This window comes from Hippopotamus amphibius, chromosome 4, assembly GCF_030028045.1.
Source record: "Hippopotamus amphibius kiboko isolate mHipAmp2 chromosome 4, mHipAmp2.hap2, whole genome shotgun sequence".
Taxonomy (NCBI): Eukaryota; Metazoa; Chordata; class Mammalia; order Artiodactyla; family Hippopotamidae; genus Hippopotamus; species Hippopotamus amphibius.
In genome coordinates, this window is record NC_080189.1 from 84,105,864 (window position 1) to 84,118,320 (window position 12,457).

Sequence of the window (12,457 nt, forward strand, 5' to 3'; positions counted from 1 at the left end):
CCCTAACATGATGTGATTATGTCATGTTATTGCCATATTTAATACTGTCCATCCAGAGAGTGTGATGAAAGACAGGGAGTAGGGCTGTGGTCGCAAAAACATGAATCATACTGCGTGTCAAACAGGATGAATCAAATACACGGGGGAAGAAAACCAGCCCTTCATGTCCTTTCGTAGAAATAAGATTTTTGTTCTACTAAGTCATGAATCGTATAAAGTTCAGAAAAGACAACAGAATAAAAGCATTGCTAGCAAACAATATGTTTCTGATGGAATTAAAGATTTAAAATGATAAGGAATTTTTTATAAGGAAAATTTTTTCTGGTTCAATCATCTATCAGAAATCTCCTGAGAACGTACTCTTTGTATATGATTTTTCATGTCTCACCATGAAGCCCAAATAATACAAAAGTCTGTTTGGAAAGTTTCAGTGTTACTTTGATATGTGCTTTCTGCTTTGTAAATCCCTTTCCCACCCCCACTGCCCACCCTAGTCTGATTTATATCATTTAGAATTACCAGCTCTAGAGCAGACTCTGCCAGGCCAATGATGCCTTCTCAAAGGCCATTGAACTTGATGAAAAATATCTTACTTGACGATCTGGAACACAGTTGAGAGAACTGTATCTCACCCAATAATAGCTTTCTTAAGGAATTTACGAGAGCGTGATTGTTCAGCATTTAGATCTCTACCTCATAGGTTTTTTTTTTTTTTTTTTTTTTTTTACCTCATAGGTTTTATTTAACAAGTAAACTCCCATGGATTTTAATTAAGAAAAGAAGATTGTATGCAAGATTTTGAGGGAGTAAAATCTTGCAAGATGTTGTCCCTTGTCCTTGAGGAGTCTGAAATTGATCTGTCCATACGTCCTTTTATATTTTAGAGGAAATGATTCATGCCTCAGTTGAATTTGCTTCCATTGTGTTGTACTGAAACTAAACACATATGACTGATGAGTTTTTGTGATATTTCAAGATCCCACCAGAAATCCCCAAATCAGTAGCCTGGAAACTAAGAAGGTTGCTTTGTGAATCAAATAGCACATGTTTTGTTCTGCTTGGAGAGTTCTCAAAAAGAGAAAATGAGTAAAGACTAGCAAGATTGCTGAGTTAGGTAACCATGCCCAGTACCAAAAGAGTTTTAATTTTGTGGGAATGGCTCTTTTAATGGGAAGCTTCCTCATCAATGTAAAATGACTTATAAAGTTTTGATATACCTAGACATACGCCCTCCAACAAGTGTTCACATTTCATAAAATAAAGACACCTGCAAGGTGAGGCCACGTAAGAGACCCCTTCATTCTAGCAGGGATGTGGAGGTCTGCCCACACGGGCCTGCAGCTGTTAGGAACTAGGAATTGGTAGTAACGGTGGTGTTAGCGTGCCCTTTCCACATCTTTGGACAGCAATACCATAAAAATGAATATCACTTCCACAAGACTCTTAGACAAGCAAAGCTTTTTATTAAAAGAGAGAGTCTGTGCACAAGGGAGAAGCTGGAAAAAGTGCCAGCTCCCCGAGTAGCAGGGACAAGTTGCTCTTAAAACAACAGGGAGGGTTTGTCTCATGATCGCTGATAATTTCCAGAAATCATCAATCTTTTTCAGTTGACTCCCTGGTGGCTGGCAGGAATAGGGAGTGCTTCTGTGAGGAGAAAGCAGTGCCTGAGAATTTTCTGCGAGAAAGCACTGGAACAGATAAAGTTTACAGTTGAGTCCTGTAGCAACTAGGTATACTTGTGAGTGTAACAGAGATAAAGTTCATCTTTTATTCCTGCGAACCTGGTTTTTGTCTCTGGGACTCAGGCCCCCAAGGCCCTTGTTCTTTAGCTTCCGAGGCCTGTTTTGCTCAAAGCCGTTACCAGTCCTTTTCCAAGATGGCTGTACTCATCTTCCTGTCTCAGTGGTAAGTAAAGTGGCCTACTAATAAAACACCAGCACCAGCAGTAAGTTCTGGCAAGTTCTTCCGTAGATAACACATTGTGTGATACTCAGGAGAGGTAGGAAGACCAAAAGACCAGGAGCTTATTTGTAGATGGTGGTTTCTAGTGAAACGGGGAAGATACACAAAGACAAGGCAAGCAGAGGGGCTGCCGGGATGGAGGACTTGGTGCCCTTGTAAGGTGGCAGTGGTGAGGCTCCATGAGGTGAGTCCCTGGGGGGTTTTCCTACCTGGTTGCATTATTTTCCCATTCATTCACTGCATGAGAGTTATTGGACTTCAAATCCCTGTCTTCTAGAGCAGCAAGTGAAAAAGTTCGATTCTGCCTTTTTCAGTGCAGTCTTCTCAGTGATCTTCCTGGCTGCTCTCTCGTCAGATGACTACAGGGAACTTTTAGTCATCAGGCACTATTAGAGCCACAAAAACATCTCGTTTTATCTTTGTGGAGGATTTAATCGGGTGGAAACTAAATGCTGAGTGTCTTCCCATGTCTTTCCCCGGCCTCACAAAGACTCCCTGAAAGGTCCCGAAACTCTGAAGCACTCTTGTATTCAGAATGTCCCCAGGCTATTCAAGAATTCGGCCTCTGACATTAGAATAGAAAGTGTTTTTGTAGCTACTTAGAGTTTTCAGTAGCCTTTCCCACGTCCACTCGTGGGCTGTGGTATCCGAAAGACGTGGGCTGCCAGAGCCGTGGTCTGTGAAGCCACGCCCCCACCCCACAGCGCCCTCTCTCTGGAAAGTGCTGCCTCTGCCCATGTCCGGTTGCGTATAAAAACTGCGTTCACGTTCATCATCAACACGAATGTGTAAGTTTTCTCCAAGGAAAATCTGCCTTCTACCTGGCTTGAAAACCTTGAGCTAAAATGCAGGACAGTTAATGGTGGAATTTCTATAAGCAACCAGAGTTGGGGGGAGGGACACCCCCGAAATCACTCCAAATACTGGTTTTCTGCTCTGGCTGCTTTTGTGTAAGTTTGGTCCTGATTGTAACCATGATGGGTCTAAAGAAGAATCGTGCTCATGCTGTACCTTAAAGCATGTTCCCACTGGGCAAGCTGTAGAAGAGGAAAAATCTGACAGGTTGTTGGAGTTATTAAATGATCGTTTTGGGTTGATGATTTGAAAGTTGTTCTTTCCCTCGGACTTGTAGTACCAACTTTTTAAAATGATGTAGATGTCTTAGGAGAATGGTAGTTCTGTTCTGAGCAGATAATAGTGAAACTGATAACAGTAAAAAGAGTTTATCTTATAATAAAGCTGATTTGTTCATGCGAATCAGTGTTTTATTACAAAGCCCAGCTGGGACTACTGTTTTTGATGCTATTTGCTAGTAAAGAGATCTATCAAAATTGTGTCCTGCAGGATCATTTTAAGGCTGAGAAATTTCATCTCATGTTTACTCAGTACCAGACAAACCTAGGAGACAGAAAGCACCCACAAAAGGAATACTTGCCTATGAAACTAGAGATGAAAAGTTCATCAATAAAAGCAGTTACCCTAGAAAGCCCAGAACTTAACAAAGACCAAGACACGGACCTAAATCTAAGCAAAGGATATTCACCTCTTTAGGGTTTTATACCAGTTAAAACTGATTAGGTATTTAATTAACTAGAAAACCGGAACGATCTTTTCTCATACTTATTAACTTTCTCCCTCTTGCCCTGACCTATGATGAGGGCAAGTTCCAGCTTTCCACTCAGTGACAACACCTCCTGAAACGTTATTGAACTTGGACAGTCCCTCCCCTGTGGTCCTGGCAGACTTCTTTGTAGAATGACTGCTCACCACCAAAGAGCAGCATTCCTAGAAGCCAAATGAGGGGGAAGGAGGTTCTGTCCTTACATCCGGGGTAGTGCTCAGCTTTTCGTCTCTATGTGGAGTCTGAGTAACGCCCTGTGACCTGGGGTCAGATGGAAGCATATTTAATCTCATGGACAGTGTTTCTGTAGGGAGGTTGAGTTATAACACCATTCCTGATATCTATCTCTGAGTCATTACGGCATGCGTGATTGACATGCCTTTATTCATTAAGTCCTTTCTGCCCCTTGCATCCTGTCCACATGATTCTTGTGGGACACAACCATTTTTTTCTGGGAGGCCCTATCTGCCTCCCACTGCTCCAGGCTGCTCAGTTTGGTAGTTGTCTCAGGAAGAGCTGTGGAAAGGAATGTGAAGAAAGACATCAGCATCCTCTCTTGGGAGATAGTAGGAGGTGGGTGAGAGTGATAAGAAGGGTGGCATCGCATCCTGTGGCAGCTGTAACCAGTGGTTGTCATCAGTAGAAGGAATTCTGCAATTTATGTATGTTCCTCCCCTCCCTTCCCACTGTGGTCCCATGGGGAGAAATATCTGCTTTGGAACTGGAAGGAGAAAACTGCCTGAGCCTCTCCAGTACAGGAAATGTGTAGCGACTTAGCATTTATACACCAAACGGCTGATGCAGTGACCTTTACAGATACTTACTGGATCAGATTTGTTTTCCCTGCTGCACTTTGGGCTTGTAGCTTTTAAATGATTTTTAGTGTCACCAGAATTAGAGCTGGTGACAAGATAAGGCTAGATCAGTGGAACACAGACTTTTCATTTGGGGGCTCACCAAAGGACTGGAATTGTGCCACCAGAGAGGGGAGCCACTGCCCTGCGACTCTTGCTTCCAGCAGTATAACCTCTACTGAAATAAATCTGCCCCTGGGAGCAAGTTTATTCAAAATGATCATTGTAAATGGCATCCTTGATTCATTCAGAATTATGATCTTTACATTCAGCATTTTCATGATCAAAATCAATTTTTGCTCAATTTTGCACCCGCTAACCTACTGAGTGAGGCACTCTGAGTGTTGACAGTATGGGAAAGCCTTTAATACTCAGATCCACTGAACTCTGAACACACAAAGGTAGGCTCACGTGACCAGGTTCTTTAGGGCGTTTTATCAGATCCCTTCCTCCCAGCATCTGGACATTTCATCCCTGGCTGCTTCTGGAGGGAGTCAAATCCTGACAGGAGGGTTATCTAGGGAACTACCCAGGAGGAAAATGAAGCCCAGTGTGGAGCAGGAGGCCCGGCCCAGGCCCCTGCTGGGAGTGCAGTATGTTGCCGTCACATCCGAGTGCAGACACAAATAGATGCTTGGACTATTTTTTTTTTGCTTTGCTTTGTTGTGTTTTGTTTTGCCTTTCGCGACAGCAATTCGTTTTGTAAGGCAAAGAGAAAAAAAAGCTCTTGGAAGGATTCAAGTTTTCATATCTGCAGAAGGCATTTCTACAGCTTTTGTCAAACTTAGCTGGTCTGTAAAGCATCTTTGTTTCTGGTTGACTGTTGCAGAAAGCGAGTCCATAAACTAGCACGCATCCAGGAGAGAATGATTTCTATTGAAAGAGTCGAGTAGGATATGGTACATGGGGCCACTCCTGAAAAGGGTTTTGTTTCTTGCAGCCTGGTGGAAATTCACATTCATATTGATGCAGTGCATTCATTAGCATGCACGGCTGAACAATGAAGCATGCCAGCCGCCGCGGTGGTGTTGATTAATGCATTCCTTGAACGTGTTGATTAATGTGTTCCTGCGATGCCTCCTCAAGCCAAGGCTGCACCTGAGGTGTGAGGGATGTGCCTTCTCGATGCGTTGCTCACATGGGCCCATTTGCACGTGGGTCTTCTGCGTGTGTATTTCACACCAGCGTCTCTATAAATAAAACCAGAGATCTAGCAGATTTTTTATGGGAATGTTCTTCTCTGGCAGAAGTGTTCTATGTTAAATCCAGCGGGGACTCTATAGACTGTGAGGTTTATAGAAGGAATGGTCTTCCAGCTAAACGTAAACCCTTGATGCCATCCATCTGGCCTGTGGGTGATCCTGCCCTGACTTTCATCTTTGTTCTTCTCAAAGTTTCTGTAGACAAAAAAAAAAAAAAAGCAGCTGAAAATACTTATGGAGCTCAATTTTCACTTGAATAATACAAGAAGGACTATACAAATGGACTGCCCATTAGGCATTTGGTGAACTTGGCATCTCAACTGGAAATCCACTCTTCCCAGAGGCAGGGATTCCCATCAACCCGGCCAGGGTAATTCCATTTCCAGTCGGATTCATTCAGGGTTGTGACATTTCTTGCTGCATTATGAATTCCCATTAAACCACTTTTTTTTTTCATAGCTTGTTTCCAGAACAGTTCATCTTGATGGGCTTCTGCTTGGCTGATGGTTTGAAAAAGATACGTGTTTGAGAGTTTTTATTTGTTTAGTATCTTGTACTTCTTTGAGACATAAGAATTCTGCTACTTTTAAAACTTCCTGACCCCAGAATTTTCAGCAAGATGGCAAAAACGATGAGAAAGCCAGGTTGTAAAGTGGTGAGAAAAGGCCTGAGCATAAGAGACGTGATTCAGCAGTACCAGTGTGATGGTGTTGCCGCTGTGTCTTGAGGGTTCAACTATAACATTTTAACAAAGGAAAGGCTATTCAGAAAAAATATTTTTTTCTTAAAAAAAATGAACAAGTTCATTCTAAACAAGAAGGAATTTTTATATATTAGAGAACTCATGTATGGAACTATTATATAAAGAAGTAACCAATATCCTGTTTAATAATTGGCATGAAATTAATGGGGAAGGATGGTATTCTGATATTTTCAAGAGTAGAACTTGAGTGAAAACTCTTTAGTCCATTTAGATTTAGCAGCGACAAGACCATTCAAAAGTCTACTTCGGGAGGTTTGTAGAATACATGACTTCTGTTATTTGATTAATGATAGCTAACCCCCAATTTACTGTTACCTTAAGATGCTTGGTTATGTGTCTCACAAGGGATATTTGTGGAAAAAAAGCAAACTAATTACTTCTTTGGCAGGCATACATAAGCTTCTCTCTTGGAATTCGAGGTAGACAAAATATGTGTCTGAATCATTATAATACGCATTTGATGTGGAAGACATATTTGGGGAAACTCATTTGATTTTCAGAGAACCTCTAATTATATGATACGTTTAGAAGAGAAATGCATGAACTAACAGCCTAAGAGGGCGTTCACATTTGTGATTAGACATGCATTTTTCTGGTTAGCTTGAAGTCTACAAGAATTGAAGGGGTAAACAAAGAGAAGCAGCGAACATGATTAATCCGTTTTTCTGCAAAGCTTTCGATACTGTACTGAATAAAAGCCTTGCTGACAGAAGCTGTTAACCTGGTGAAGGAAAGGCCATAGGAACAGGTTATGAAAAGAGAGGATGGAAGACAGAACAATCCACCTGAAGAAGGGGCACAGAGAAAATGGTTCCTGCAAATTTCTATTTATTTTTTTATTGGTAAGCACAGAGAACATGGCGTTAATGTAGTTTCCCAAATGGCTTTCTTCCCTGGGGCAAAAACAAAATCTGAGAAATAGAAAAAAATTCGACAAATATAACTAGACACAACTACCATATTCAAATGATTCAAATGAGCTGAAAAATAGATTGGTCTAAGTTCTAAGCGTCCTGTAAAATATTTCTCCATTATGTAATGCTTCTATCTTATAGAGAATCCAACTATAGATATGCTTTAATATAAAAAAGGTCTTCAAATTGATTTGTTGTGCAAAATAATAAAAAGCTTTCTTACCTAGAGGAGTAGGAAAGAATAACTACATCTTAGCCTCTGGTACCATCCTGCATACTGAGTTCATGCTCTGTAAATATTTGTTGAGTTGAAATGAATACTTGTTAGGTACCAAAACCGGAAGTCATCCCTAGAGAGAACTTTCCCCTGAATTTTCTCTCTGGGTCTTCTCGTGTGTTGCTGATGGTTGTTGGCTACCTGGAGCAGCTTTATGGTAAATACGTGAAATAAAATTTTTATTTTCCTGAAACCAAACCTTTGGACACTAGGATTTTTCTTCTGTAGAGCAACCCCCAAGTTTAGTGAGGAAGTAGATTTCAACTATCTATCTTATTAATGGACTTGCTGAGTCCAAATTATTTTTATTACTGAAATGTAGCTGCCTTGATTCAATAGACGCAGAAGGAGCATGCAAAGTTCTTTGTTATAAAAGGGAAACAATTGAAAGAATTTATTTTGTAAAACATTTTCCTCAACTGAGAGTCAAACATAGCTCTGCACAAGTAAGAGTGTTGAATCACCACTAAATGACTTATGGGACCATTGTCCATTCTAGAATCTAGAATCTCACCAATATTTCACCAAAAATCAAAGTTTATTTTGGAGTTATTTGGGTTTCATTAACACAAATAAAATACCAACTTATGGAACATACGTAGAATGCCTATAGGATGACCACCTTCATTATTAAACATTATTGATTACTTGTCATGTATCAGGAGCTGTGAGAAGTTCTGATAATGCACTTTGCATTATAAGATATGGCTCTGGCCCTTCTGTGATTCACACTCTTTAGTTACATACATATAAATCAACCGTTCACCTACACATGTAGGTATACACTTAAAAAGAAAGCACAGAGTAGCATTGCTGACTGTTAAAAGTGTGGTACAGGCTGAAAGTGCCCTGGGAGTGCAAAGGAGTGGTGACCACTACATACTGGGAGGCTGACAGAGGTTTATGTCCGCTTTGAACTTGAACTGATCCTTGAAGGAAGAATGGTTCTAAAACTAGTTCAGAAAAACTAAATTGAAAAGCGTAGACATCACAGTGGGGAAAATGGCAGTCTTGAGGGGGAAGAGAGATACGCATGGTATTTGCATGTCCAAAGGACAAAATAAGTAAACCAATTTAAAGCAGAAAGTAGATCTAAGATGTGGTTGAAAGTGGCTTTGGAGAGCTGTTTGTTGCTTCCTTCATTTTCTCATGAATGAATAAACATTTATTCATCTGTCTGTGAACTACTGTGTTTCAGACACCCTCGGAGGGTAGCAAGCAAGCTGTACTATACATAACAGGCATAGAGCACAATTATTGCAATATGATGTAGTTAGTCCCAAAAAGTAAAAATAATATATATGTATATATTTATGTGTGTGCGTATGTACATATAAAGGATATGGTGATATAAAGGCAAATGTGATAACTCCGCATGGTGGCATCGGGAAAATCCTTGAGAAGGAACATCAGATGTGAGTAGGCATCTTCTAGGCAGATGTGGAGAAGGACATTCCAGGGAGAGCAGAGGCACAGGAGATACCACTAGAAGCCTGGTGGTGGGTACACTGGAGTGCTTGGTGCGGTTGGAGGTGCCGTGAAGGCCAGTTGGAGCCAGTAGTTTGCAGCAGGTTGTGGGATTCCACTTAAGGATTTTGAGAAAGGGAGTCACATGGTTAGATCTGAGTTTAGAACAAGTACCCTGTCAACTGTATGTAGAATAGGTGGGTGCAACTGAAAGCTGGAAACCAGTAAGAGGTGAGAAACACGAAGCAGCAAGAGAGCCTGACCCAGGGTCCTGGCAGAGAGGATCAATTACAGTATATTCGAGTGGACCTAGATGCCACTCAACAAAGGAATGAAGAATAAGGGAAAAGCAAGTCCTGACCTCTGCCTTTAGAGACTGGGTGTATGGTGGTGCTACTAACTGGGATAGAAAATGCAGAAGAGTTGCTTTTGAGAGGAATATAGAGGATTCTGTCGTGATTATATTACATCTGAAATATGTCTGATGGTCAATATACTGTACTGAGTTTGAATTATGTTCAGTTATTAAGCTTATGAGTGAGAAGTGAGGTGTGCCCACCATTGTTTTGAGAAGGTTAATCTGGCATAAGTATTTTATGAAAATGCAGTGAAAGCATGTCGAAGATGAGGAAGGCCGTTAGGAAACTCTCTCTGTGACAGATGCATGAGAACTGAGATCCCCAAATGAGGAGGGAGGCTGTGGGCATGGTGAGTAGAGATGCCAGGGGACGGCAGATGCTGGAGAACAGCAGCCCCTTGCCTATCATGGTTTGGGTTAAATTTAGTGGTGCTTTTGTCCCATGATTCCATGAATGCAATCCCCGTTGAGCCATCTCTGCCTTATGTGAGTCCTATCCCTGGAACTCAGAGAACTGGGTTGTCAGCAATAATACCTGGTCCCCCCAGGCTGTCCTCAGAATGAGTATACTTTCTTTTTTTGAAGAAGAAGAGGGGTGGTTGGTTGTCTGTGGACCACATGTAAGAATTAAAGCCATCAGTCATCTCCCAGAGAAGAACTGGCCGTAGAAACCACAAGGTCAAAAACTCTTATTAACCAAGGGACCTAGAATGTACACAACTCAGAATGAAATGACTTTTTCAAGGAGTCATCTGGACGAAGAACGTTTTGCCAAGGGCAAAAATGAAGGAGAACAGTATATAGCATTCCCCAGGGGCGCTGGAAACAGTTCTTGAAGCAATAACATGGGACAATATGTCATTATTACTAAGCACACAAATTTGAGTCCAATGTCAAGGGAAAGAACTCCATTGTTCTTTGGGGTTTTTTTTTTTTTTTCTGTTATTGTTATGTTCATGGTGGGGTTTTTTTTGTTTTGTTTTTTGTTTTTGTCCTGTAATCACTGTTTGGAAAGGGTGACCAGTTAGATATATGCCAATGACTGAGGTGGTATTTCCATGAAATGTTCCCATTTTAATAATTCTTTCAGATTTCCAGATGAAAGACAGTTTAACCCTGGGGCATGTGCTAAGATGAATCACAGGTCTCAGAAATATTGTCCTAAAGGGATGCGTTGGCTGCAGAGGGAATTCATGTGTACTTATGGACACATTCTGGCATAATTAATGCCGCAAATCATAATTTTAAATGCCTAAATCGTAATTTATATTCATACATTTTTCATTTTGAGCTCCTAGGTATTTCTTAATCAGAACTCATACCACTGTCCATCCATCATCTATTCAGTCAATTGAATGGAAAAGAACTGTAGCTTTTTAAAAATAGTAAAATCATCTAATATTCCTTCTACTTCTCATGTGCATAGGATAAGCAGGAAAAAATCCAAGATCTGACTTGGTGCTCCTTTCATTTATCCCAGAGACATGGGATGGGCTAGTTAGTGGCCATGTGCTCATGCCACAGGACACCTTGTTTGTTTTCTTCGGTAGCTCAACCGGTCCAGTCCTTTTGTGGCGAATGACATCACAGGTGCCTGGCACCAATTCTTGCCTAGTTTCTGTTGTCCTGGAAGTCATACTGGTGGTCCAGGTGGGCCATGGAACCTATTTTCTGGAAAACTATCTAATACTTAACTTAATTTCTATAAATGTTTTCTGTGGGAAAAAACCCTCTGGTTTGTTCTCCACATTTTACTTGCATTGTCTTGAATCTGGCTGGCATGTAACATCCTGTGGCATCTGCAGTGAAATTACCTTTATCATCTGTCAGTAATTTGCTTCCTGATAAAAAGAATGGGAAATGTTTGTTAGGGTATTCAAAGGCACTCTTTTTAAATTGTTCAAATTATATAGAATTATTTGCCAGCGATGTTAGAGAGTTCATTTACAATTTAAATTCATTTTCTTATCAAAATTATCCTTTCTCTTCTTGGCATTATATAGCTGTGCCTCGTACACTTCTTCGTTGCAATTACATGGGTTACCTTTATTTATAGAATACAGAAAATGTTATGCAGTTTTCTTTTTATAAAGAACTATTTTAAAATTTTTATTGTATTGAAGTATAGTTGATTTATAATGTGTTAATTTCTGCTCTACAGCAAAGTGATTCAGTTATGCATGTATATATATATTCATATTCTTTTCCATTATGTTTTATTACAGGATGTTCAATATAGTTCGCCGTGCTATACAGTAGGACCTTGTTGTTTATCCATTCTCTGTATAAGAGCTTCCATCTAGTAATCCCAGACTCCCAATCCATCCCTCCTCCACCCACCTCCCCTTTGGCAACCACAAGTCTGTTCTCTATGTCTGTGAGTCTGTTTCTGTTTCATAGATAAGTTTATTTGCATCACATTTTTTATTCCACATATAAGTGATATCACATGGTGTTTGTCTTTCTCTGTCTGACTTACTTCACTTAGTATGATAATCTCTAGGTTCATCCATGTTGCTGCCAATGGCATTATTTCAAGAATTATATTTAATGAGAATTGACGATTCATTGGAACCTCATCCTATAGAAATATGCATTCAATGTCAGTAAAATTTGTTTCCTGAATACAGTGTAAAGTAAAACAGAATTTATTTTTTAAAAAGATTTTCTGTTACTGAATTGATCAAAAGTATATGAATTTAAGAACATTCTTTTTTATGATGGGGCTTCTGTTGATTCATAAAATCTTTCAGTGCCACAAAATCAGCACCAGAATTTCAACCTGACAATGAATTAGAAAAGAAAATGAAGAAATTCTAGGTTGTAAAGCCTGATCTGGTGCAAATTTTGCCTGGTCCCTTTATTATTAACTTGACCTGGCCTGTGTGCCTCAACCAGGGAAGACGCTTGCCATTCTCTGGTATGTTCCTTTCACCTCATGCTGTCTCACTGCTGCTCCTTGTCTAGCACAACACGGAGCCACGCCATCTTCTCCAAGGGTCTCATCTCACCCAGGGCTGCATTTGTCCTTTGCTTCTG

General features: G+C 40.4%; 1 protein-coding gene across 3 annotated transcripts in view; it reads left to right on the forward strand.

The window, feature by feature from the left end:
* NRCAM (neuronal cell adhesion molecule) overlaps positions 1–12,457 on the forward strand; it is a 311,821-nt gene that overhangs the window by 158,890 nt on the left and 140,474 nt on the right. The gene's annotated exons all lie outside the window — the stretch shown is intronic.